This window comes from Eleginops maclovinus, chromosome 16, assembly GCF_036324505.1.
Source record: "Eleginops maclovinus isolate JMC-PN-2008 ecotype Puerto Natales chromosome 16, JC_Emac_rtc_rv5, whole genome shotgun sequence".
NCBI classification, from domain to species: Eukaryota; Metazoa; Chordata; class Actinopteri; order Perciformes; family Eleginopidae; genus Eleginops; species Eleginops maclovinus.
The window spans coordinates 1468556-1493929 of record NC_086364.1 but is presented as its reverse complement, the minus strand read 5'-3'; the positions used below and the strand labels follow the sequence as shown (position 1 = coordinate 1493929).

General features: G+C 42.2%; 1 protein-coding gene across 5 annotated transcripts in view; it reads left to right on the top strand.

The window, feature by feature from the left end:
- The window catches only part of LOC134878525 (junction plakoglobin-like), a 135594-nt gene that overhangs the window by 59892 nt on the left and 50328 nt on the right, over positions 1 to 25374 (top strand). Inside the window, exon 1 of one of the 5 annotated variants that reach the window (XM_063904615.1) lies at positions 20587 to 20693. The exons of the other annotated variants lie outside the window; for them this stretch is intronic. The gene's annotated coding sequence lies outside the window, so the exon portion shown is untranslated. Of the gene's footprint in view, positions 1 to 20586; positions 20694 to 25374 lie in introns of those variants that run through there. 5 annotated transcript variants of the gene reach the window in all.

Here is a 25374-nt window from a genome sequence, read left to right as displayed (position 1 = left end):
TTGACCTGCCTTGACCTCTCTAATTCAGATTAAGATGCTCAGACGTTATGCCTCTCCGTCTCTCCTGATGTTTTGCGGCGTTAATATCTCCCCCTTGCTTTGGATGAAGACGTGATTACAGGCTGTTTTCATCTGTCAGTGGAATGGTGGATATCTCTCTCAGAATATTTTCTCTCCTGGTGGAAAATTAAACGGGCTGTGCTGAGAGACGCTCCGTGACCTGGAACTGTCTCAGATTTGATTCCTGTAAGCTTTCCAGTCTGACAGTTATAAAGCAAACATCCAGAACATCTCACGGATCCATGAAGACATGCTTTCCAGCTCTTAAGTCATGGTTGAAATCTGTTATTAGATAAAAAATTTAAAAGTACTAGTTTTATGAGGGTTGATACATTTACTTGTTACGCTTGAAGTAGTTTTTTGACTCAAATTTGTATGGGCATTTTGTTTTTATGAACAAAATACATACACAAACGCATATCCAACCAGGGAAAAAATAAAATAATAAATAATAAATATTTGCAATGATGCAGTTAACCAAGTAAATACATGAATATGCTTTACATACATATTCAAATATTATTAGTAAATGATATTCATTCATAAATGAATCAAATGCATGTTAATGGTCATGCGAAACTGTCAACAGGATTCAACAACGACCTACAAAGCTGGTAACGTTTACATCCCATCATGTATTTCATACTATCTCAACAAGTTTGCAGGAATTATTCCCATATTTTAAAATATTTCAGGCCTTTCTTTAACGACAAAGTTTAATTTCTCTAAGGCAAGAGAGAGGTTTTTTAGCCACCGACTGCAGGGAAGGGTGTTCTGGATTTTTCCAACTATATGCTAAGCTTGAAAAAAGAAAAAATAACGTGTTTTTCTTGGTGTTTTATAAACTTGGAATCTCAGAGAAAAATACCAAAATGTTTTAGGCATTCAGGTTGTGTGGCTGAAACCGTTTCTGATAATGGCTCCCGACATTTGACTAGAATTCTGTGATGATCATAAGCAGTGGAACAGTGTTATCATTATTGCATTTCACACTGGATTATATCTTCATAGAGGTGTAATAGAGATGAGTTCATTAACAAGGCCCACCAACCTGACCGTCTGGAATGGGGCTGCCGAGTGTTTCGTTAAGAATGAATTTAATCACAACTAATTCATGTGTAGAATACAGTCACATAAAATGGACCATTATTGTCGTAACAGGGGTGAAATTTAAATGACTATTCTATCCGTACAGGATTATCATCACAGGAGGAAGTTGGTATGAAATACTGGTTCTGCTCCTCTGTATTTTACCTCATCGTTCTGCACAGCAGTTTAAACTCTGAGACACTCCCTCCAGGCTGGTCAGGTTCCATCTGCTCTTAAAACTGCCATCATCAGACCCATTCTTAAAAAACCCACCCTAGACCCAGACGTCCTCGCCAACTACAGGCCCATTTCCAACCTTCCTTTTCTAGCCAAGGTGCTGGATAAAGTAAAGTAGTTAACCACCTGTCTTGAGTAGATAAAGGCTTGGATGAAAGAAAACTTCCTGCAGCTCCAAAACAGAGGCTTTTTTGTTAGTTGGCACACCAAACATGTTCCAGTGAACTTTTTGGGCCAAACATACCCCTCTTCTCATAAGCTATCAACCTGGGTGTAAGATTTGACCGTCATCTGACAACCACATCATGCATCTGTGCAAAACCTCCTTCTACCACCTCAGGAACATTGCAAAACTCCGTCCCACTCTCTCCCTGTCAGATGCTGAACAACTGGTCCATGCTTTCGAATGATACAGTAGCTTCTTGACAGAGGCAAACGAGATGGAGGAGGACAACAAACAAGATTTAGATAAAAAGACTGTGGGGGAAATATTCAGGTAGTGTTCAGGAGCAGGCAAGGCTCGATTACTGCAACCCTCTCGTCATCGGGACTCCTAGTGGGAGCCTTCAGAACCTCGAATACATACAGAGCAGTGCCGCTAGGATCCTGATGAGGGGGAGAAAGTATGATCACATCACACCCATTCTTCGCTCGCTCCACTGGCTTCCTTTCTCATTCAGGATGGAATATTAAATCCCTCTACTCACTCATCACTGCATCCACGGGATAATCCTTTCCATCTCAAGGAAATACTCCCTCCCCACAGAACCTCCGTTCAGCAAGCAAACACTTGCTTCACCCCTCCAGGACTAAGCTCCGCACCAAGGGGGGATCAGGCTTTTATTTGGGTAAAGACATTTTGGTCAGTACTATAGTCAGGGGTTGGGGGGTCAAATGTGATCTGAAGGGATTAAGACAACAGACAAGCAAAGGCAATACAATGAGAAAAACTATAAACAGTAAGTTGTTTTTGAAGATGCGCATTTAATTGATATCCGTAGGAGCTGTTAGTGTATACCTTCTGTTTAAAGAATATGGAAACACACACACACACACACACACACACACACACACACACACACACACGTAGATAATGTACACAGCCAACAGAATAGTCCTTGACTTCCCTGCCTGTGAGGATGACTCATACTAACACAAAACAGGTGCATACACCCAAGTGTGTGTGTGTGTGTGTGTGTGTGTGTGTGTGTGTGTGTGTGTGTGTGTCTGTGTGTGAGGGTCTTTTGAGAGGCAAAGAGAACATAGATGTTTTGAACTTGAAAACAACCAAAAGTAGGCTTTGTGAGTCTGTTGTTGACTGAATGGAAATGGATGGAATGGAAATCTCAATATACCAGAGGCAGGATATTCAGATATCAGGAAGGAGCATCTTTCATTTTTTTCGAATAGGTGGCCGTGTTGCTTTTTGAGTCACACAATGATGCAACATTGCTGTGCTCTTGGCGTTGCGGTGATGAGGGATTGGGATTTTTCAATTGGATTTTGGAATACTGACAAAAATAAGCTCCATGCCATACACACTTTTATGATACTTACTTGTTGTGTTCAGCAGGATAATCTCCACATATCAACAACACCTTATGAGTTTTGAAGCATTAATGCACTCACCACAGTTAACATTGATAGTTATAAAGGAACAATGCGGCTGTGATTTCGTTTAGCTTCACGTGGCTAATGTTCAGCGTTATGATGTTTAGCACTTGTCAGCAACCACTATTTTTAAACTGTATGAGCTGACATATTTCATGTTGTAGAACAAAACGCCTGATGGTGCGGGTGGGGGAGTAGATGTTGTGCAGATTGGTAAAGAAACACAGCATATGATTGAATATGATTTATAAGCCTGATAGAGTACTAATGGATTGGCTGTGTCACAATGCAGTGGATACAGGTTGGACCTAAATGCAGATACATCAGACCGGATAAGGTTATTGCTCTATTGCCAAAGTCTGGGTTTATAAAGACTTAGAGGCAGGGCCAGGTAGGCAGGCAGCCATGCTTCGACTCCCAGCTTGCAATCTGTGTTATTCCGCTGTCTGAGGGGCAATGTACGACCTTCATCAACTCAATGTGACTGCTGGTATACTGGCCTGCTTGTCCGGTGTGGAAATGGCTTGCTGAGAGGCATTGGTGTGAAGATACCCTTATTTATCAATTCCAGCAATATCTGTCTTGTTTAAAGTATCGATACTAGCATCAAAAGAACCGATGTGAAAAATAAAGTTGTATGTCTCATATCTTTCTTGTATGCACTAGTAGGGAACCTCCTGGCCAAGAATGACTGTACATTACATCCTGGTCAAATGAAAACACTAACATCACTTCTTAGTTCAGAGGAGACACACATAGTTGCATCACAATATCAGGAAACAATATGAGTATCAAAAGATGTTTTTGGGGACATTGCGAGTCATTCAGAACTCTGCACAGAGCTCTGATTGGGCAACCGTCTCCTTTGCTTTGAAAGGAGACTGCTGAATTGGGATTTGAATTCCTCCAGGGGAAGTCTCTCTTCTGAGGTGTTTCTGTTATCGTGGAGCCAAACGTCAGTAGGAAAAGCCAGTAAAGGCTCAGAACATGCTGGAGAGATTATACATTCCTTCTGGTCTGGGAATGCCTGGTGGCATGGAAAGATGCAAGGACTGATGGCCACAATGATTCATGGCTTTCCACTGTAGCAAAGACACAAATATAATTGGAAACAATTGATCAACAGAACATACTCAGACAATCTGCTGAGAAAGACTTGCTGTCCTTGCACAATCTCTGGGTTCAGCCTCTGGACATGGGAACAGGCTCAGACTTCCAGAAACAGCTGTGAGAAGAACTTTGTATTTTAGAGGAACCATCTGGTCAGAGACTCTGGACCCAAGACACGGTTTGGGGAAAATATATTCAACTTGTCTTGGAAATGTCTGACCCAGGGGAGAAGGGGACAAGGGATGGTCTTACTTTGGACTCTCTTTAGTCAGCAAATGTGGTTGGAGCTTCAGCCAGTTCTACTTCCTGTGCTTAAGACCACTGCCAACAGGATCCCCCTGACCCTCATACAGTACTTTTGAAAGATTGATCTTCAGCAAAGAAACCAATGACATTTTGGAGGTTACCCTGATAAGACATGAGTTTATTCTGCACGTTTGTTTTCCAAATAACAACCTTCATACAAATTATGAATTAGTTTTCGGAGGAGTTGTTGGCAGAGTTCCAAAGGTCACGTTTGTAATGGGTTTCATACACACAGTTTATTATGATTCCAATAATAAATCTGCTACTGAGGATTCTGAAAATGAATATGACACAGTGAAAAAAAGTCCAATTGGAAAGAGAAACAATTAGATAGAGACGTCTCACCGTCCCTCACACTATCTCTGACCATGCAGTTTGTATTCTGAATGGAGCTCCTCTAATGAACTGATAGAGAGCAGTCTGGACACTGTCTGTCAGCTCTGTGTGTGTGTGTGTGTGTGTGTGTGTGTGTGTGTGTGTGTGTGTGTGTGTGTGTGTGTGTGTGTGTGTGTGTGTGTGTGTGGGGAGGAATGTTAAGTGTGCCATAAATGAATGCGAACATCGTCTGGTTACTTGGCGTCATAAATGTTGCAATTATAAAAAGCAATTTCCCTCAGAGAACAGGGAGAAAGAGTGATGGAGGGGGGTGGGGGCTGCAGGGGGGGGGGGGCTACAGAACAGGGGGTCAGTTGTTATTCTGTGTCCTCACAGTTTCATCAAGTCTAATCATCACAGTGAGGTTGCCAAAGTTGTTGCCATTTTGCACATAGACCTGAGAGCAAACCTGTTTCCGATTTGTGGGACGAGTCAATGATTTCTGATTCTGATTCAGTACTGTCTCTGAAATAAAGACAATATTTATTTTAAATATAATTATTGTAATATAATTTAGAATAGCTTTTAAAATGGTAATATTTTTTGCTCCATATTTTTCTGTCTGTGTCTTTGAATATTTGCACCATTTATACCAGAGGAAACTCTTTGTATGTGTAAACCCACTTGGTAATAAAACAGAGAGTGTTTTGTTTGTGACAGCGCTGTTAACAATAATGGCGTCCTTCTCAGAGTTTTAGGCCCAATTCCAAACCAGACCCTACCCACTCCATCTGTTGACACACTCTGAGGCTGCCTTCTTCCAGGTGGGGGGTGTAGATACAGTAGCAAGCTTTGGGACTCCCCTCTCTCTGGCAGAAACAGGAAATGCTGCGTATTTTCGTACAACGGTTTCAAATCAGCATCTCTTGTACAAAAAGTAATAAATAATGAATAAAAGAAAATCTTTAATGGCGATTTTTTTTTTAATCTGATGTTTATAAGCTGCTTAGTTTTTGCAACAGTCCCTATAATTATACAAAACATAATAATAAAATGCACACATTTACCCTTTTCTAGACTACACAGGGGTATATGATCCTAAGTTAAAAACAATACGAGGGTAACCATGGAGTTATTAACATCTGTATGTCAATATGAAATGTCTATCTTGTTGTGAGGTTTAGCAAATGTTTGAATGGAACTGTTTGCATAAAGGTTTTTCATGACGGACACACACAGCGTTGCGTCTGGTCAGGTAGAGCAGCAGGTGAAGTCAGGTGCGATGCAGACTTCCTGTTGGAGGATTTAATAACCCACTCCCCCTCCACACTTGTTGGTGCGGACCAACCGCGAGGGAGCTCAGAAGATTCAAGCTTCCTTCTGCACAACCATTGTGAAAAAGAAAAACAAAGCTTCTTCTGCACGGTCATACGATGTAAACAAAAATGGTTCATACATAAAACTCTTACAAGGTCACATGGTTTCTGGAAAAAAAAACATTATTTTTGACTTTTTTTGGCAATTTGAGCAACAGAAGGCTGCCAACTAGTTCTACGATATAGAAGAAGAGGCAGACATAGCCTACTGTATCTGTGCCCAATATCTCCAGCACTGTGCTGCTCTCACAAAAACTAGATGGGTGACTGGCACTGCAAGTGTAAAAGGGAAGTTTATTTATTTAGCACCTTTCAACCCAAGGCAACTCAAACTGCTTTACAAAAATGAAAATAGTGCAGCAGAAACACATTTTAAAATGGCCTTTAAAAACAGTGATAAAAAAGCAACATTTTCGCCAATCACTTAAAAAAAAGAGAATACCATGCATTTTTTTATCTACAAGGAGCCCAATTAAGATGAAAAAACAGGCAATAAATACACCATTTCAAGAGAGATCAATGTTCAGCGTTGATTTAACGGGAGGGAGGGGGGGGGGGGGCGCTAACACTGAAACGGGGGTTTCCTTGGCTTTTTCAGTGTTATGTTTATTTCAGTGCATTCCTTTATTAACTAATCTAAGAAAAATCTAAGAAAAAAAAGTACAGAAAACGGAACTCTAGATCTTTTTCGATGTTTGACGTGCAGTACACGACACAGCAGGTTTAAGGCATGACAATGGTCATTTTTCCGCTTGGCGCCGATTCGTTGTTTTCACCTGAAAGTGGGCGGAGCCTGCATTTCACCATTGAGTGATGTAATGCTACTCTCATCTGTTCAGCCACCGACAGATGTTTCAGGCATGCATAGAGTAAGATAGGCTAAACTATAAACCAAGAACTCACTCCTTTTTCTTTCTTTTACTCCTCATCCACTGACCATTTAAATTCCCTCTTTAAGCCCCCAACTTTAAAAACAGTTAGTCCCCTTCAGTGGAACAGTTACTTTTGTCTGTGTGGTAATCAAAGGTTTCAAGATGACAGATTTTTAAAGACTTTGTGAGAGGCGTGGGCTGTTGTGGGGGTTTTGATGTGCCTGACTGGCAGTTAGCATGATTCATTTCATTCGTTCAATCAAAGGTAAGGGGGATTTATTAAATCCTGATCAAGTAATGAATATTCATCAAAATGGATGAATATGTATGAATAATAAAAGTTGTAACCTAAAGCAACTAAAAGAAAAGCATTTTGAAACTGAAAAACATTTCAATTTGATAACTGTGAAGTTAAATCATGATCTCCTTAACCAGTGTGAGGGTGTATGTATGATTGTAAAGCCCCTTCAGTCAAAATTATAATGAGTGATTTTGGGTTTTATAATAAAATGTGGACCTACAGTAAAGAGGATAAGATAATACTACTGGATTTAGCTGACAAGCTTTCTAAAAGCCAGCAATTCAACAGAGGGCAGAGGCTGCGTTACCCAAAGTTCAGAAGTAATGCGTTATATTACTGCGTTACAGCAAAAAGTAATACATTACTGTAACTCCGTTACTTTTGTAACGCGTTACACCCAACTCTGGTTATGACTGTCAGAAGATGAGGACGTTTTGATGAGAGATGTGTTCAGTGCTCAGGGTTGAATCTCTGTCCTTGCTCCATACGTCTCACACAGGTACCCACCGAGGGTGTGTGTGTCTGTGTGGCAGAAATGCTTTGTCTTTCTTCTTTACTTCTCTCTCAAAGCATTTTCAGCATGTGTCAAAAGCCCACATCTTGTTCTGACAGGCAACATTTATTTTAGAAGACACATGCGCACATCCACACACTTGTATGAAAGATACAAGTACAAACAAGCGTAGAGATACACACACGCCCAAATGCAGAGGACACATGGACTCTCCTAATCCCACCCACACCCTACATGGGTGTAATTAAAGCAGAACAAGGTGCCATTTAAACGTGTCAAGATGTCCCTCCCAGTGGATGCTCCATTATTCCTGCAGCTTTGGGTGTAAGTCTCCTGCTTCTCCATCTAGACCCACACATTTCACTCAGGGATTTTAATTTGACTGTAAAGCAGTTTGTTTTTTGTGTTACACAGTTTGGATTTTAACAGTTTAACAAAACTTAGAGGTTAGAGAAAAAACATTTCATATAACATGGAAAATTGTTTCAAACACTCTTTTATGGAAACGTCTAATTCATGAAGATGAATTCAAATGAACCGTTTTAGAAATGTAATGTTTCCTTTTCGGCATTTGAAACATTGTCAAAACATGGATTAGGTAGATGGAAAATGAAACGGATAAGAAGCAATAGATATGAATAACTTAAAGGATGTTTTGCACAATGTGCATGGTGAAGCCTTCGAAACTTCAACAGGGGGCGCCACGGGAACCTTCAACAGCCAAGTCACTGTTTGTCACCTAAATAGTGGTTAGATGTTCTGACATTCTACCGTGTCAACATAGCACCTTTTCTGGCATGAAGGTGCTGGCAGGGCGCTGAGGCTGCCTGCCCTCAGTGTTTGATCAGAGTAGCGCCCCAGCACTTTTTTACTCTTTCTATGACAACAATCTCTCCACATGTATCACAACTGCTGTATGACAAACACAATCACTGGCAACAACATGTTTGGTCTTTGGACTGACACGGCCAAAAACAAGCCTCACTTCACATGTCCACAGGGAACTCGCTGGCTGGAAATATTTTCAACTCGGAGCAGCCGGACAAAAAAACTAGCAGCACTCAGAAAAAAGACGCTTGCTGCCGCAATGTGGACAGGGCCCCTCACTTCTGCTCTTAAAGGTCTCCTATTATGCTATGTTTGAACTCGGGATGGGCTGATTAATCGACAATAGATTAATTGATCATTAAGAATTTCGTCGATGACATTAATTTGTTATCGATAAAACTAATGCAGGTTCGTAGTGTGAGTCTTGAAGGAATGCAATGAATTTCGCTATGTGGCAGCAATCAAACATTTACCACACGGGGGCAATGTTTGAAAAAAACGCCACAGGCCTACTCAGATACCTGGGAGTTTCCGTGTATTTCAAAAGTAATCATGAAGAGGTCACGGCGAAGTGTGGCGTGGGACCATTTTGATTTAAAGAATGACTCAGTTCACTGCCAACACTGCGAAGCTGTATATAAGTACAACTCGTCCACGACTCAAATGATGCACCACAAAAACGTGCATCCGACCCTGGTTAGTGGCGGTGCGTCCTGCTCTCGGTCTCAACCTAGCATCAACTCCATGTTAGCACGGAGGAGCTGTGATGCACAACGAGCAGAGAGCTACATCACGATCACCTGCCACTACATCAGTGATGAACTCAGCGGTCCTGCGCACAGAAAGCCTGCCAGGTCGGCATACAGCTGACCACCTCGCTGAGAAAATGAAGGAAGCTGTAGAGCAATGGGGACTTGAAGACCGAGTTATTGCATGCGTTCATGACAACACGGCCAATATTGCTGCTGCCAACAGTCCAACCAGAGTGAACTGGATTTCTGTTGCCTGCTTTGCACACACACTCCAGTTGGCCATAAATGACGGATTTGCACTGTATCTATATCGGGTAATATCAGCGGTTAGCCACTTCAATCACAGCACTGCAGCAACCAATGCACTGCAAAAGAAACAGGAGCAAATGGGCCTTGCAACTCACCGGCTTATCCAGTCGTGTAAAACACGGTGGAACTCCGTGTGCGAGATGTTTGATCGGCTGGGGGAGCAGCGGTGGGCTGTTGCTGCTGTGCTGTCGGACCGAACCGTGACCAAGCTTCAAGATGCCAGGATCCTGGAGTTGAAGGATGAGTACTGGCAGATGATGGAGGACACACAGCCTGTGCTGTCGGCACTTAAATGTGCCACCACGGTTATGTCTGCAGAGAAAGACGTCTCCATCTCGAACACTTATCCTGTCACCTTCGGCCTCATCAATATCCACCTAATGCCCAGTGAAAAAGACGGGCCCAGACTCATCGAATTCAAGACAAAAGTGCGGTCCTCCCTCCATCAAGCGAATGAATGTAAGCTAAACTATTTATCTTACTTTAAATGATTTCCATCATAAATAGCCAATTGGAGTAGGCCTAATTACATGCATACTTGCCTCTTATCTGCGTTGTGTTGACTATTTAGATACAGCATTTTTTCTTATTGATTTCCCCCATCATTTACAGGGTCAGTCTGATGAGTTTGTGTCATCCGCCCCCATGATCTCATCAATGCTGGACCCTCGTCACAAGCACCTGGGCTTTCTCACACCAACACAGAAAATGGCTGCTAATGTGAAACTGGTTGAACTGGGAGAGGCAATGGAGATTGGTAGGGCGGCTATCGCAATGGCTGGGGGAGACGAGGAGCCTGCGTTGTCTGACACGGACCAGGGGAGCGCAAACACTGGAGTCACGGCCTCCCAGTCCCAGGTCTCTGCTATGACACCACTCCTTGGGGAGCACTATACCACTCAATGCGAGTCTGGCATCGAAGGAGCAGAACTTCATAACTTTCTGAGGGAGGCTCCCCCACCCCTGGATTGCAATCCTACAGACTGGTGGAAAGTGAATGGAATAAGGTTCCCCAGGCTTGCCAAGTTAGCACGGAGGTACCTGTGCATCACGGCGACGTCAGTCCCCTCAGAGCGGGTGTTTTCGGCGGCTGGACTGACAGTCACCAGGCTGCGGTCGCGTCTGACCCCAGAGCATGTTAACATGCTTATCTTTCTCAACAAAAATCAGTAGACTGGTGCTGAAGTTGTATGTGAGATACTGGTTATTTTTATGAAGCTTTGTTAATTAGCCTAATTCATTGTTAGGTTGGCTAATCTCTCTCTCACCCTCTTTCTCGCCTTTTTGGATAGTTTTGAGTTACATTTGGCAAAACCTGTCAGACTAAAAGTATTATATATTTTTGGTTAAGTTATTTTTTAACATGATTGTTTTTTTATATTATTATTATTATTTTGGGGTAAAACGAGGGTCAGTTGTGTTCATAAGCACCGGCTTCTAGCTGCAAGCTCCGCTGCTTAAGAGCACAGCAGCGCATATTTTCAGTTCAACCATTGAACGGATCCGGTTGAACTGCCACAAGAGTTGTTCATCTTGTAATAAATCTCTCAATGAGGAAAACACGCTGTTTTTTGTATGTTCATTCCATTTTTAATATAGTCTATAAATAGTGAATTTTAATATAAAAATATGAATGATTAATCGAAAATCGATCGTTAATTCTCCCGACGATTGATTAAGACAATTTAATCGAATGCCCATCCCTAGTTTGAACACTATATTATAGGTCTCATATCTATACAAAACATGTCTGAAGTGTTTTGCTCAAAATACCAAACAGAGCATGCCTCATCCCCCTCTATTGGAGCCCTGTTCCTGAAGTGCTGATTCTGTGAATGTAGCTTTAAATGAACTAGCTGCTGCTGGCCACGCCCCTTTGGGGCTGCTGCTGGCCACGCCCCTTTAGAGCTGCTGCTGGCCACGCCCCTTTGGAGCGTCATGATCTCTCCTCTGAAGAGAGTTTTCTACCGGGAGAAACTCAGCTAAACGCTGCCGTGATTAAACGCCATATTATGTTCCAAACCACATCCAGCATTATCTCTGAAACAGTATGGAGCTCAAAAGTCTCTCTCTCGGTTTACCACAAGGACAGGACCTTTATATTACACACAGTCTCTCCAGTACAGCGTTAGCTCTGAGTGTAGGATGCTTGCTAATGTAAAGACAGACCATAATACTTCCAGAACACGTGGCGCATTGTTTCTGATACAGCACAAAGCTTGTTCTTTCTCCAGTGTTTACCACTACAACAGAGACATATGTAATATATAGACCTTCCTCCTGTTTGATAGTTGATGTTACATTGGCAAAACTGTCAGACTAAGTATACAGTATTTTTGTAAGCTTTTTTAACATGATGTTTTAACTATATTGATATTATGGTAAACATCAATTGTGTAATAACACCGGCTTCACTAGCTGCAAGCTCCCATGTAAATCAACAGGATATTATCAGTCAACCATTGAACGGATCGGTTGAATCTTGCCACACATGAGTTGTTCTCCTTCTGTAAAAATCTCCATCACGCTGTTTTTGTATGTTCATTCATTGTAATATAGTCATAATCAGAATTTAATATAAAATTCGAATGATAACGATATCGATCGTTTTCTCCCACGATATAATAAGACAATTTAAATCGATTGCCATCCTAGTTGAACACTATACTTTAAGGTCTCATCATACAAAACATGTCTGAGGTTGTCAAAAACCAAACAGACATCTCATCCTCCTCTATTGGAGCACCTATTCTGAATGCAGATTCTGTAAACAACAACTCTAAGTCCCATAGCCGTGGGAAGTAGGGGTGCTGGGGGTGCTGCAGCACCCCCTGCTGGAGGTCTGGTCCCGACAGTTGGAATATCGTAGCAGCCCTGCCAGTTGACAAAAAAAACCTAACGATAAAATACATAAACTATTAAATGCATAAAATGTCTAAAATTTAAAATTATGTTGTGTAATATGGTTTAATACAGTTTCTTAATTATTACAAAAATAATCTTCAAAACGTTTTCGATAGCGCTGTGCATTCTGGTTATATCAGATGTCATATGAAGTAGCCACGGGATTGTTTAAGCTAAAATGGCAGCCTGAACGTTAAAATGGCACAGAAACGAATTTCAGATTTTTTCAGTGGATTACCAATACCAGTGTCTAAAACCAGTAGGTCTACACCACCAGAGTGTCTCCAGATTGGAGAAACGGAAACAAATCCAGCTAGCAGCAGCAGTTCATCCTCCGTTTCAGAAGATGCAGAGATCACTGACACAAATGATGACGGTAATAACGGCCCTCCAAAGCCCGCCACGTCTCTGCACAATGCTGCTGCCACTGACAGTGGATGTGTACCCACTGAGCCTTTCCAACCGTTGAACTTTAATTTTCCTGGTCGACGTTGTGGGAAAGAAACGTACAGTCGTACATTTTCACCATCCTGGTTTAACAGGTGGAAGTGGCTACATTATGTTCCAGAGATAGATCGTGTCTTGTGTTTTGCTTGCCTGAGAGCCAAAGAAAAAAGACTGATCAATGCTGATAGTGTTCGTGCAGACAACCCATTTCTGTCGGGTGGTTTCGGAAACTGGCGTAAGGCTACCTCAAAATTCAACGAACATGAAAAATCTAAACTGCACACAGACTCCATTCAGAGACTTGCTGCACTGGAAGGCACACCGATTAACGCTCTCTTATCTGATGCGGTTTGCAAACAACAGGCGACTGCTCGTCATGTTTTGGAACTACTGTTCAGAAGTATTCGTTTTTTGGGCAGCAAAGGTATTCCGTTCAGGGGAGACACTACACGTGATGGTATACTGTTTGGATACATTCTGGAGCGAACATATGATCTTCCGAAGGAAAGAGAGTGGATTATGAGACGAGACAATTGGATGTCAAACACCATACAGAACGAGATCATTCAACAGTTCGCGCATGCAATTCAGAGGAACATTGTCGCCAATTCTTCCGAATCCATGTTTTATGGACTAGTTGCTGATGGCACTACTGACATTAGCACCACAGAACAGTTCTCATGTTGTTTGCAGTTTGTTGACAGCAGCCTGGAGGCGCATTGCTTGTTTTGGGGTTTTTATAATGCTCCTGACTCTACCGGACAAACTTTATTTTCTTGCATCAAGGATGTGTTTTTGAGACTGAACATTCCGATTGAAAGACTTATTGCTTATTGTTTTGATGGCGCTAGTAATATGTCCGGCTGTTTCTCAGGAGTCCAGGCCCGTCTGAAAGAACTGTGCCCTCTGTCCATGTACGTTCACTGCAACAACCACGCACTTGATTTAGTTCTCCAAGAAGTCGCCTGCGAAGTTGGCGTAGTGGCCGATACATTAAACTTTGTGCGGGGTGTTGCTGGTGTGATACGAGAGTCGTCAAAGCGTAAACAGCTTTATGAATCGCTTTTCAGTAGTTGCGACGAGGTTGCAGTTAACATCCTAGGCCTGTGCCCAACCAGGTGGTGTGTGCGGGCCACAGCCATCAGGCGCATATGTTCATCTTACAACACTCTGCTGGCCACACTAACGTTGTTGAAAGATGACAAAACCACAAGAGGTGACAGCAGAGCAAAGATTGTCGGGCTGTGGAAGCAAGCCCGTAAAGGCAGAACTCTCTTCGGCCTGCTCTGTTGCCAGGCACTGTTTGAACCGTGTGAGGCTGTGGCACGGAAGCTGCAGAGCTCCACAATGAGTGCGCTTGGCACATTTGAGTGCGCAAATGTACTGAAAAACAGCATTGCGGCCCTTTGAGACGACCCAAATGTTGTGCAGATGTTTCAGAAGGTGGAAGAACATTCCTCAAGAATGGATCTCAAAATGCCAGAAACGAAAGAGAGCAGAACCCCGGCACGATTTAGGCAAACTGCAGAGCCAGAAGCACTCACTCGCAGCGCACCAACAGCCTCTTGGAAACGGGAATTCTATGAGGCTGTCGATCTAGTTTCAGGGGAGCTTCAAAGAAGGTTCGACCAAGAGACTTTGACGCTAGCGGGGAAAAGAGAGAGGGCAGTTATAGCAGCAGCACAGGGAGAAACAGTGGACTTGGACAGCCTTCAGCTTCCTATGGAGCTGGACAACTGCCGCCTTGATCTCCAGCTTAAAATGCTGAACACTGTCACCAAGGAGTCTCGGTGCACCACAGTTAAAGATGTAGCAGCACGTCTTTGTAATCTCCATCCACAGACGAGAGCTCTCTTTTCTGAGGTTGAGAAAGTCATCCAGTTATGTCTGGCTCTGCCAATATCAGTGGCCTCATCGGAACGATCGTTCTCCACTTTGAGAAGGTTAAAGACTTGGTTAAGGTCCACAATGACACAGAAGAGGCTGACGCATCTTTCATTGATGAATGTCCACAAAGACATTATGGACGATGTGGACATGAATGCGCTCATGAGAGATTTTATTTCCATGACGCCTGAGCGTCAGTCCGTGTTTGGAGTAGTACTGTGAAAGGCCCAACGGTAAGCGCTTGATTTGATCAGCTCAGCTGCCGCCGAGCAGTGTACTGTAAATAGTTCGACGCTGACTTTTTTGTTTTTCATGTCAGTTGAGATTGTTGAGATATAATAACTGTTCTCAGTTGTGTGCGATTCTAAGGTACAGCCTATAAAAGGTTGAACTAAATGCTTGTTCAGTAGTAGTTGATGCCGTAGTAGCTCTGACCGTGAGACTGATGTGTCAGAGCACACCGAATAAATACGCCAAGTACGGCTAAAGATAATTCACTCTCCGTGCATGCTTTTCCTCCGAATGCAACGTTATCTGTGCAACAGTAGGGCACCACAGCTCAACAGATACTAATAGACATATTGTGCATTCTTCCCTGCCCCTGAGAACACTGCAGGTTTCTGTTGATGCTTGTTTGGTTTAATGTTTTTTCGGAAGTCGCTCATTTACAATACCGTCTTTAAAGCTGTAAACATTTTTTTATTGAAATAAGTAGCCTTTTGTTTTAGTGTTCACATCACAGTAGCCTATCTGGTTTACAATGAAATACATCGTGTGGTGTTTAAATATTGCGCACACGTATGCCTGTCTTTTATTTAGCCTATCGGAACACCTCTCAGTCTTCAGCACCCCCAACCCAAATCATCTTCCCACGGCTATGCTAAGTCCCTCCTGCAGACATCCTGCTGAATACACAGACGCACAGCTGGGGGGGGAGCTATTCAGCTCACTGACTGTATATGGGTGACGATAGGTTGGGACATGGGCAGGACGTTGCCAGGAGTTAAATGTAAAGCCAGCCCACATTTCCACAAGGACAGCAAATCTGGATCAGCTCGTTTCAACCCCCGTTTTTAGAGATGTGGGTAAGGAGGAAAAGAGAGAGGGTTGTATTTTCGGACACTTTGTGAGTCTACTTACACACTGGGGACACATATTCATGTATAGAAGAGAGCAAAAAGTGCATTTTGCATAAAAGGGGACCTTTACAGTAAATCAGGATAGAATTATCATCAACTCTCCTGTTGCATTCCATCTATTCCATTAAATCCATTTAGCTGAGTCTGTTATCCAAAGCACTCTCACCATGAAGATACACACTTAAAGAAGCAAAAGTATTGCAAGTACATTTGCTTTTTGTTGAGGGGCACCAGGGTCCCACTTGCAGTGAGAGATACTGATCTGTGCCAGTCGGTTCCCTGTACACTGCTTTTTCATGTTCTTCACTTCAGTCACATGATTACGAGTGCTACATGAGATGCCAATGATTAAACATGGATTAATTGTTCAACAATACTAATGCTTTGTATGAAATGTAAGTAAAACCTTCTACAACTATATAAAAGGAACAGATTGCATTGTTCAAAATGAAAGATGATCTATGCTGATACTATAATCCCAGAATATCCCTCACTTTCTGTTATATAACGTCCATTAAACTGGACATCATGCTGCATAATGAGCAGCGTGGAGAAGATTAATTTTAAATGATAATGTACAGTATATACTGAGCTTTTATATTCTGAAGGAATAACACATAACACAATACAAATTATATAACATATATGATATAAATATGCATATAAATGTACCCTCCAACATTATTACATTTCAAAATCAATCTTCTTTATTTTAGGAATTAGTTGAGTTCAGGAATAATGTTCTTTTGTCGGCCGACCACGAAGTTAGCATTAGCAACGGCTCCCTTGCGATGCTAACTTCGTGGTCCCCCATCGTTTCGGTAACGTGCAGAAAATAAGATCTGTGGCAAACACACATTATGATACTTACATGTTTTGTCCAGCAGAATAAACTTCAAATATTAACACCGTTTTAGTATTTTTGATATATAAGTGAATGAAATCATCAGAGGTAAAAAGCTATGGTTAGGCTAAAAACACAGTGACATGACTTTAATCTTGTGTCTTGTTTAATCTGTATTCCAGGCTACTAACCAAAAACACGTTAAAGACTCATTCCTGCACCCAGTCACTGTTTTGTGTTGCAATATAAACGTATCACATGTTTGGGCAGCTGTGGCTGTGGAGGTACATGGTCATGCTCCAATAAGGTTTCAAGGTTTCAAGGTTTTATTTGTCATATGCACAGCAGATACAGCGTATATGTTGGCAATGAAAATCTTATGTCGCGTGCTCCTCCAACAACTCAACATGCATGGTGCAAATAAGATAAATAAAATAGTGCAAAAAGAGAGAAGAATATTTACAATATAACAATAAAGATTTGAGGATGTGAAATATATACATATTTGGAATACATTGAAAGTATTTAAATACTTTACACTGTTGAATGAGGAGGTATGGACAGATGCATATATTATGTATAGCAGATGTATATGGCAGATATGTACAATATATAGATATGTGTACTATAAACAGATATGTATGGCAGATGTGTATAATATATATATATATATATATATATATATGTATGTGTGTACTATAAACAGATGTGAGTAGACATTCACACAGCTCAGGAGTTCAGTAGTCTTATAGCCTGTGGTATAAAACTGTCTCTGAGTCTGGTGGTCTTGGTCCGGATGCTGCGGTACCGTCTGCCAGACGGCAGCAGACAGAACAGATTGTTGCTGGGGTGATGGGGGTCCTTTAATATCCTACCGGCCTTCTTCCTACACCGCTGGGTGTAGAGGTCCTCCATGGATGGCAGCTCCGTCCTGGTGATGTGCTGAGCAGTTTTCACCACCCTCTGTAGAGTCTTACGGTTGAGGGCGGTGCAACTGCCATACCAGGCGGTGATGCAGCCAGTCAGGATACTCTCGATGGTGCACCTGTAGAAGTTGCAGAGTATCCTGGAGTCCATGTTGAACTTCCGCAGCCTGCGGAGGAAGAAGAGCCGCTGTCGAGCCGTCTTGGATATGACCCTGGTGTGATGTGTCCATGTCAGGTCCTCACTGATGTTTACCCCGAGGAACCTGAAGCTGCTGACTCTCTCCACAGGAGTCCCGTCGATGGTGATGGGTGTGTATGCCTCTCTCTGCCTCTTCCTGTAGTCCACAATCAGCTCCTTTGTTTTGCTGACGTTGAGATGGAGGTTGTTGTCCTGGCACCAAGATGTCAGGGCTCTGACCTCCTCTCTGTACGCCGTCTCGTCCGCAGTCTGTGATCAGGCCGATGACGGTCGTGTCGTCAGCAAACTTGATGATGGTGTTGGAGCTGTGTGTGGCCACGCAGTCGTGCGTGAATAGGGAGTAGAGGAGAGGGCTGAGCACACAACCCTGAGGGGCTCCGGTGTTGAGGGTCAAGGTGGAGGATGTGATGTTCCCCATCCGCACTGCCTGGGATCTGCCCGTCAGGAAGCTCATGATCCAGTCACAGAGGGCGCTGTTGAGCCCAAGGTCCCTGAGCTTAATGATGAGCTTGGAGGGCACAGTGGTGTTGAATGCTGAACTGTAGTCAATGAACAGCATTCTCACATAAGTGTTCCTCTGGTCCAGGTGGGAGAGGGCAGTGTGGAGGGTGAGGGAGATGGCATCATCCGTGGACCTGTTTGCTCTGTAGGCAAACTGCAGGGGGTCCAGCAGTAGCGGTGCGTGGCCAATTTTACAGAGGAGGCCAGAGAGATCGTAAGCTACTGAATGACGTCATACCCATGTCAACAATGTGACTAAAAGTAGCATAAATAAATCAGGACAAATGATTGCAGCTGCTGCTATTTATTGACACCATATCGCAACAAGCTTAAACAAACACAACACAACACAACACAAAACCTTACACCCATATTTGTAATCTCAATAATACACTGAACTGTAGCCTACAGGTGGCCTCACATTCTAAAAGTCTCTGACGGGTTCACACCACTGTCCGCAGGATGCTAAAGTGAAAGCCTCGGCTGTCACACTGCGTAAAGAAATAAAGTAAGCTTACTCACTATTTGTAGAGAAATGCCATTCTCCTATCCTTAATGGTGGCGAAATGATCTGTGACCCGGTCATACAGATCCCCATGCTGGAGCGGTCAAACAAGAGGCATGGCCAGCAGAAAAGACAATTTAGCATTACACTCCCTGTTAGCCAGTCCGTTCTCGTATAGTTCCCTTCACAAAACGTCCGGGTATTTCCTTTAGCTCTTCCCTGAGTAAGGTCGAGATTCGGAGTGGACCTACCCTTCTGTTTTATTTTTAACTGAATTTCAAACGGTAGTTTAGTGAAATCGTTTCTCAGAAAAAACTCTGGGTCTCCGTCGCCATCCATTCTTACTTTCTAACCTTCCTTCACGGTTAGCAACAGCATGGTTGTGTGTGGTTACGTACTTACGTATTAGTGTAGGAGGCACGTACAAGCTAGCCTCCTCATTTTTTAAATTTTTACAGTTTGATTGACCTTGATGAGCGTTCGGTGACAAGCCGAGCTTCAATCTGATTGGCTAAAACCCTTAGTAGTAGTGGAGGCCAAGTTAAACGGGCCTCCTTAGATGGCAGTATTTCACCTATAGGGGCGCTGTTTTGCTCGCTCAAAGAAAAACATGACATCAGGGAATTAAACACGGCATATTTGGAACCTAAAATGTGCGTCATGAATCCCAACTCATGGATATTTTTTTATCGAATATAAATGAGGAGGCCACGCCTCCCTTGGCCTCCGGGAGAAAACGCCACTGGGGTCCAGTGAGTCAGGGAGGGAGGAGGTGATAAAAGTTTTGACTAACCGCTCAAAGCACTTCATGATGATGGAGGTGAGTGCAACTGGGCGGTAGTCATTGAGGCAGATGGGTTTTGTCTTTTTGGGGACAGGGACAATGATGGACTCTTTAAAACATGTGGGGACTACAGACTGGAGCAGTGACCTATTGAAAATGTCTGTGAACACATCTGCCAGCTGAACTGCACACACCTTGAGAGCACGGCCAGGGATGCCATCAGGTCCTGGAGCCCTGTGTGCGTTGATCCTTTTCAGAGATCTACACACATCTGCACTGGTTAAAACCAGTGAGCAGGGATCCTGGGCCTTTTGTGCCTCCACAGCCGGGGAAAAGGTCTGATGTTGGATCCCCAGCTCCTGCAGTCGTCATGCTGATGTGTCCCTGGGCAAGATACATAGCCCCAGGTTGCTCCGGTCTGCCAGCGGTGTGTGAGTGTGTGTGAATGTTGTTGGTGGCACCTTGTATGGCGGCCCCTGTGTGACTGTGTTTGAATGGCTGAATGCTGACTGGTATTTAAAAAAGTGTTTGAAGGGTCACAGATCAGGAAAGAAGCTGTCTGAATACAGTCCATTTACCATTTATATTTCTGTCATCTCTTTCTCTCTTTTTACATACACAGGAAGGTCCCCCCCCCTCCCTACTCTACTGTTCTTTGCAGAGCTCAAGCACCAATGGGGGAACATTCCAACATCCAGCAACAAAACTTTCCATGACATTTTAAGTCCACATCTACCCTACAGAGCCTGCTCAGTTTTAATTAGGCAGGGATTCGTACAAACATATGGTGGCACAGAGCAGTTTACCACACTGACGCTCATGCGGTACTCTTCTATAAAGTGCTGGCTGTTAAACACAACAAGGACGGTCTTAGGAGGTACGTTATGTCTTCTAACAATTTCATTGTAGAGAGAAACGGCAAATGGTCTAGTTGCCAGAATAGTGAACCTGGAAATGTTGAGTACCTCAAAGTTTTATTTTAGAAATGTATAGTACGATCCACAGCTCATAGAAACTGCTGAATGCTAACTTGCACATGTTGGGCAATTTCTACAATTAGCATAAGTTGAAATAAAAATGGCTTGGGCGCTTTGGAAGATTTTGGAGGGGTTTTGGGGGTTATTGAGGAAGATGATTTTGACAACCATCACTACCATGAGCAGTGTTGCGACCCTTGGATATAGCACAAGATCAAAATCTATACATTACATTTGGCTTACAATAAGTGCAAAAAACATAGTGAACCAAACTCCGAACAACAAGGAAGTGCAGATATACAGTATATACTTCAAGCAGGTCTAACCATTGTAAGTGCTGGTGACAAAGCCTAAGCTAACTCTATAAAGTGCTTTTCTTTCCAGCAAGAATTTAATTGCTTAGGTGCAATGGAAACAGATGCGTTTTCAGTTGGCGCTGGGAGATATGCAGAGTTTCGGCTCTCCTGATGTCAATGGGGAGCTCATCCACCATTTAGGAGCTAGGATAGCCGGCAGTGTTTTTGAGGGGTACCTGGGTCCCACTCGCAGAGATGGAGTAGCAAGCCGATTGGCTGATGCCGAGCGAAGTGCATTTCTATCATAAAGCTTTGGTGTACTCCATATTTCCACGTTCACAATGAGAATCTATGAGCTGGCAGGATAATACCAAAACTTCAACCCTAAAAAAAATTACATACTAATTAGGTTTATCATAATCTGCATCTTGTTCAAAACCATGTCTTCTTCTCTATTATTTCTGAGAAGAGGAGTGCTTGTGCTTTTGTTTGCTGATGAGTCATGCCTCACTTTTTTGACACCTTTTCTTCCTCGGCTTCTCCTCTGCGCTTCACTTTACAGTGGCTGGCAGTCAAACAACATTTTAGCACAACACACTTTGACAGCATCATGTCAGTGGACAGCTGCAGCACCGATACACAGACAGCAGGGGTATCCAGCAGAGAAGTGCAGGGAGCAGATGTGATGGAGATCTGACCTGGCAGAGAGCAGAGAGAGACCACCACACATTTAATGTTCAAAATAAAATCTTTTTGAACTGACATGACAGGTTGGAAGAAATATTTAGCCAGTGTGTCAGATGGAGCCAACGAACTGCCATGTGATTAGAAAGAGCTTTTTTGTGTTGTTAGTGATTTTGTCAAACAATGTAAATTGTCCACAGTAGGGACGCCGGTGATAAGATACCAATAATAGTGACTGTTTTTACTGACAAACCAAGAGAAAGGAAACAATATGATAATGATACATTGCGAACAACAGATCCTTTTGAAAAAAGCAAGGAACAGAGCTAACGTTAGCTGTTAGCTGCTGGCCAGTAAACTCCTGATTGTCTAAAAACCAGAGCTTACAAGTTCCTAATAATGACCGGCTCGCTGCATGTTATCCCCTTAATCACACGGTACACATAAGTCAATCATTTGACTGAACATATTGCTTATAACATAAAAAAATATCCTATTGTGAAAGTGAAAAAGTTAGTTCTGTTGCATATCAATGACTTTCATTGACTATCATTTGAATAATTTATTTAATGCAAATCCACAATAGATAAGGATAACAAAGTTAAACAATAACACTTTTGATTTGGTATGTTTTACTCTGACTTTGGTGTGGTTATAATTAATTAAAAAGTTAGGCCGGAGCCTGCTACCAAAACAAATCTAACAACAGACAGAGGATCAGTATCTGCTGTAATGGTTAACTGAGTGTGTTAATTAACGATAAGCAGTCTGTATCAGCGAGAGAGAGTGTGATGGCAGTATATTTAATTTAGAGCATTTTAATGTCTTGAGATTTGGCTTAGAGGTGATTGTATTAAGGAGGCTTAGTAAGATTTAAAGATACAGATCACACTTGGCACTTGTCTTGGCAGAAGCACATGTTGGTCTGCAGTCAGACCTGCTGTCCAGGAACTGAGGGATCTCTAAATTGGAAGACCACTGATTCAGAAAGCTTCAAAACAAGGTGGAATAAAGGGTGTTTCGAGGCAATTGTGTTCAACATTTTCACCTGTAGTTAAGTAAATTTTCATTATTCATCATAACAGCTGCAATCATCTTCGTTACAATGATTAACTTGCTACTTAGCTTCCTTGTATTGATTAAAAGGCATCCAGCACACAAGAGAGGTCAGGGCTTGCTTAATCAGCAAGGATGCATACAGTGAAAAATATTTGTATCTGCCGTAATTATACTGTTCGCTGAGGCTGACTCTCATATGCAGAGGATGGTTGTAATTGAAAGTCAATTTATTTTATGTGGGCTGGTGTTATTAGATAAGGAACATCCACTACACTGGGGAAATATTAAGACACATTTAAACCTAGGAACTGAACACACACACACACACACACACACACACACACACACACACACACACACACACACACACACACACACACACTAAAGATATGGCTCTGCGTGTCACAGAGCTTTTTCCTCTACCCTGTGGAGTGCTGAAAGTGACTTCCACATGTACACAGCTTGGTATGGAAGCCCTCAGGGACTAGTGATGTGATGCATTTCCAAGTCTAGAGTCTTTTTAGTGTTTGTTGTTCTTAAACTTATTTTGGCCAAAGTGCACCACTACCTCCTGTCCTGTAAGAATATTCCTTTTTTCTAGGTGATTTAAAACTTTGCTTTTCTACCTCTTGTGACCGGAAATGATTATGATTTAGAATATTACAAAATAAAACAGTTAGAAAATGTTTTAAGAACATTTAGATTGAAATACTTTATTAACTGTAGCCAGACCCACCTATTGAAAAGTGTTTTTGTAGCAATTACATCAGATGAACAATAACACTCAATCTAGACATGATAGGATGTTCACTAAGAGAATGTTCAATTGTTAAATGACAGATGGATAGTGTTGAGCATGACTTATTGCATATCGGAAAAGTATTTTAAAATCATTTCAGCTGCTTTAATGTCTCAGAAAAGGCTATGAGTCAACGATTCTTCAACAACTAATGTCTGCATAGGAATGCAGAAGCAGCTCGCAGCAGGGACAATTTAATAAACATTCAGGTGTCTGTTTTTGTCAATGTAGTATTCACCTTCCTGTAGTGTTTATTTCTCCCCCCCCTTACTTCAACTGTTCTTACATTAACAAAGAAAGCACTAATCATCACAACATTTTATTGAACTCCTTTTTAATCTGTCTGCGGTGAATATACAAAGAATAGACAATGAAAATATATTCCAAAACCAATATCTCGTCGATTTGTGGGTGTACATAATAAAAGGTTACCCATTCATTTTATATTGCGGTCATTTTTGGCCGGTAACACCATAGGTGTCTCAAAGTTGACTAAACCTCTCAAATTCAGTGAAAGTGATGATCAGCAAGTTTATATGTTCAAATGCCTACTGTGGAGGATATCATGAGGCCTTGAGACAATCAAATGTAAAACACAATATTTAAGATTGATGAAAGTAGTAAATAGTTCAGATTTGACCCCAACACGACAGGAGGGTTAAACAATAACGTGAATAGAAGTTTTTATTGAACCTGGAATATTCCACCAAGAGGCAATATTCCAGGTTCATGTAACGATAGCTAGTAGCTGTAGCTAGTAACGGTAGCCAGTAGTAGCTGTAGCAGTAGCAGCAGTGGCAATAGTCAGTTATCATCGTCAGGCATCAGATTATGATTAAATTAACCCATATTACATATTTATAATATAAATATATTATAAATATGTACAGAGCAATAATTCCATCACCACAGAGTGTGCAGCCACATTTCTGAAACCTGAAGGCTTTTAATGTGAAGACTCTGTGCTGGAAACGTTGAGCATCACTCCAAACTGAGCACGGCAAAGATTGCCTGTGAAACATGGGCTTGTCAGCTTTTATTTCTGAAGTTTTAGGAGATTTACCAATCTTGATCTCTCCTTACATCCATCTCGACGGATGGATCTGTGGCACTTGAGTGTAGCAATACCTTGTGTGCACTGTGACAACACACACACAAACATTTGATGTTTCTCTGAGCGATACTGTGAATTCCCATGTTGCTCTGGGGTCTGTGAAGTGCTCTTTGCAGGGATGATGAGATGTTATGACCTTTCACCAGCCATGGCTTCTGGGAGTTGGATAAAGCCGCTCTGAATGGTTTCACATGACATTGACAGCGGTGTTACTTGCAGCAGCTCATCAGGCAGTTTTTGGTGTTATGCAAAGAAATAAATTCCTATCACAACAGGAGAACATACAGAGAGGGGTTTACACAGTAACGTTTACTTTATGAAAGCTGTCTGAGATTTCATTCAAAAATAGTATTTACTGACAAAAATGTACACTTTGAAGTACTTCAAATATTGGTTACAAATTTGACCTGACTAGTGAAATGGTGCTCATGTGAGTTGAGGCTCATACGTGCAAAAGCATGATAACCCCCATGATGCACTGCACAGTATATGGGTGTATTTCTTGGAGGAATGGGACAAGAACTAATTCCTTAAGATGATTTGCAGAATATTGTGATTAAAGCCTTAATCCTACAGAGAAGGATTAGTTTGAGTCTGTAGGCAATCCTGTTTGCAGACATAATGTTTCC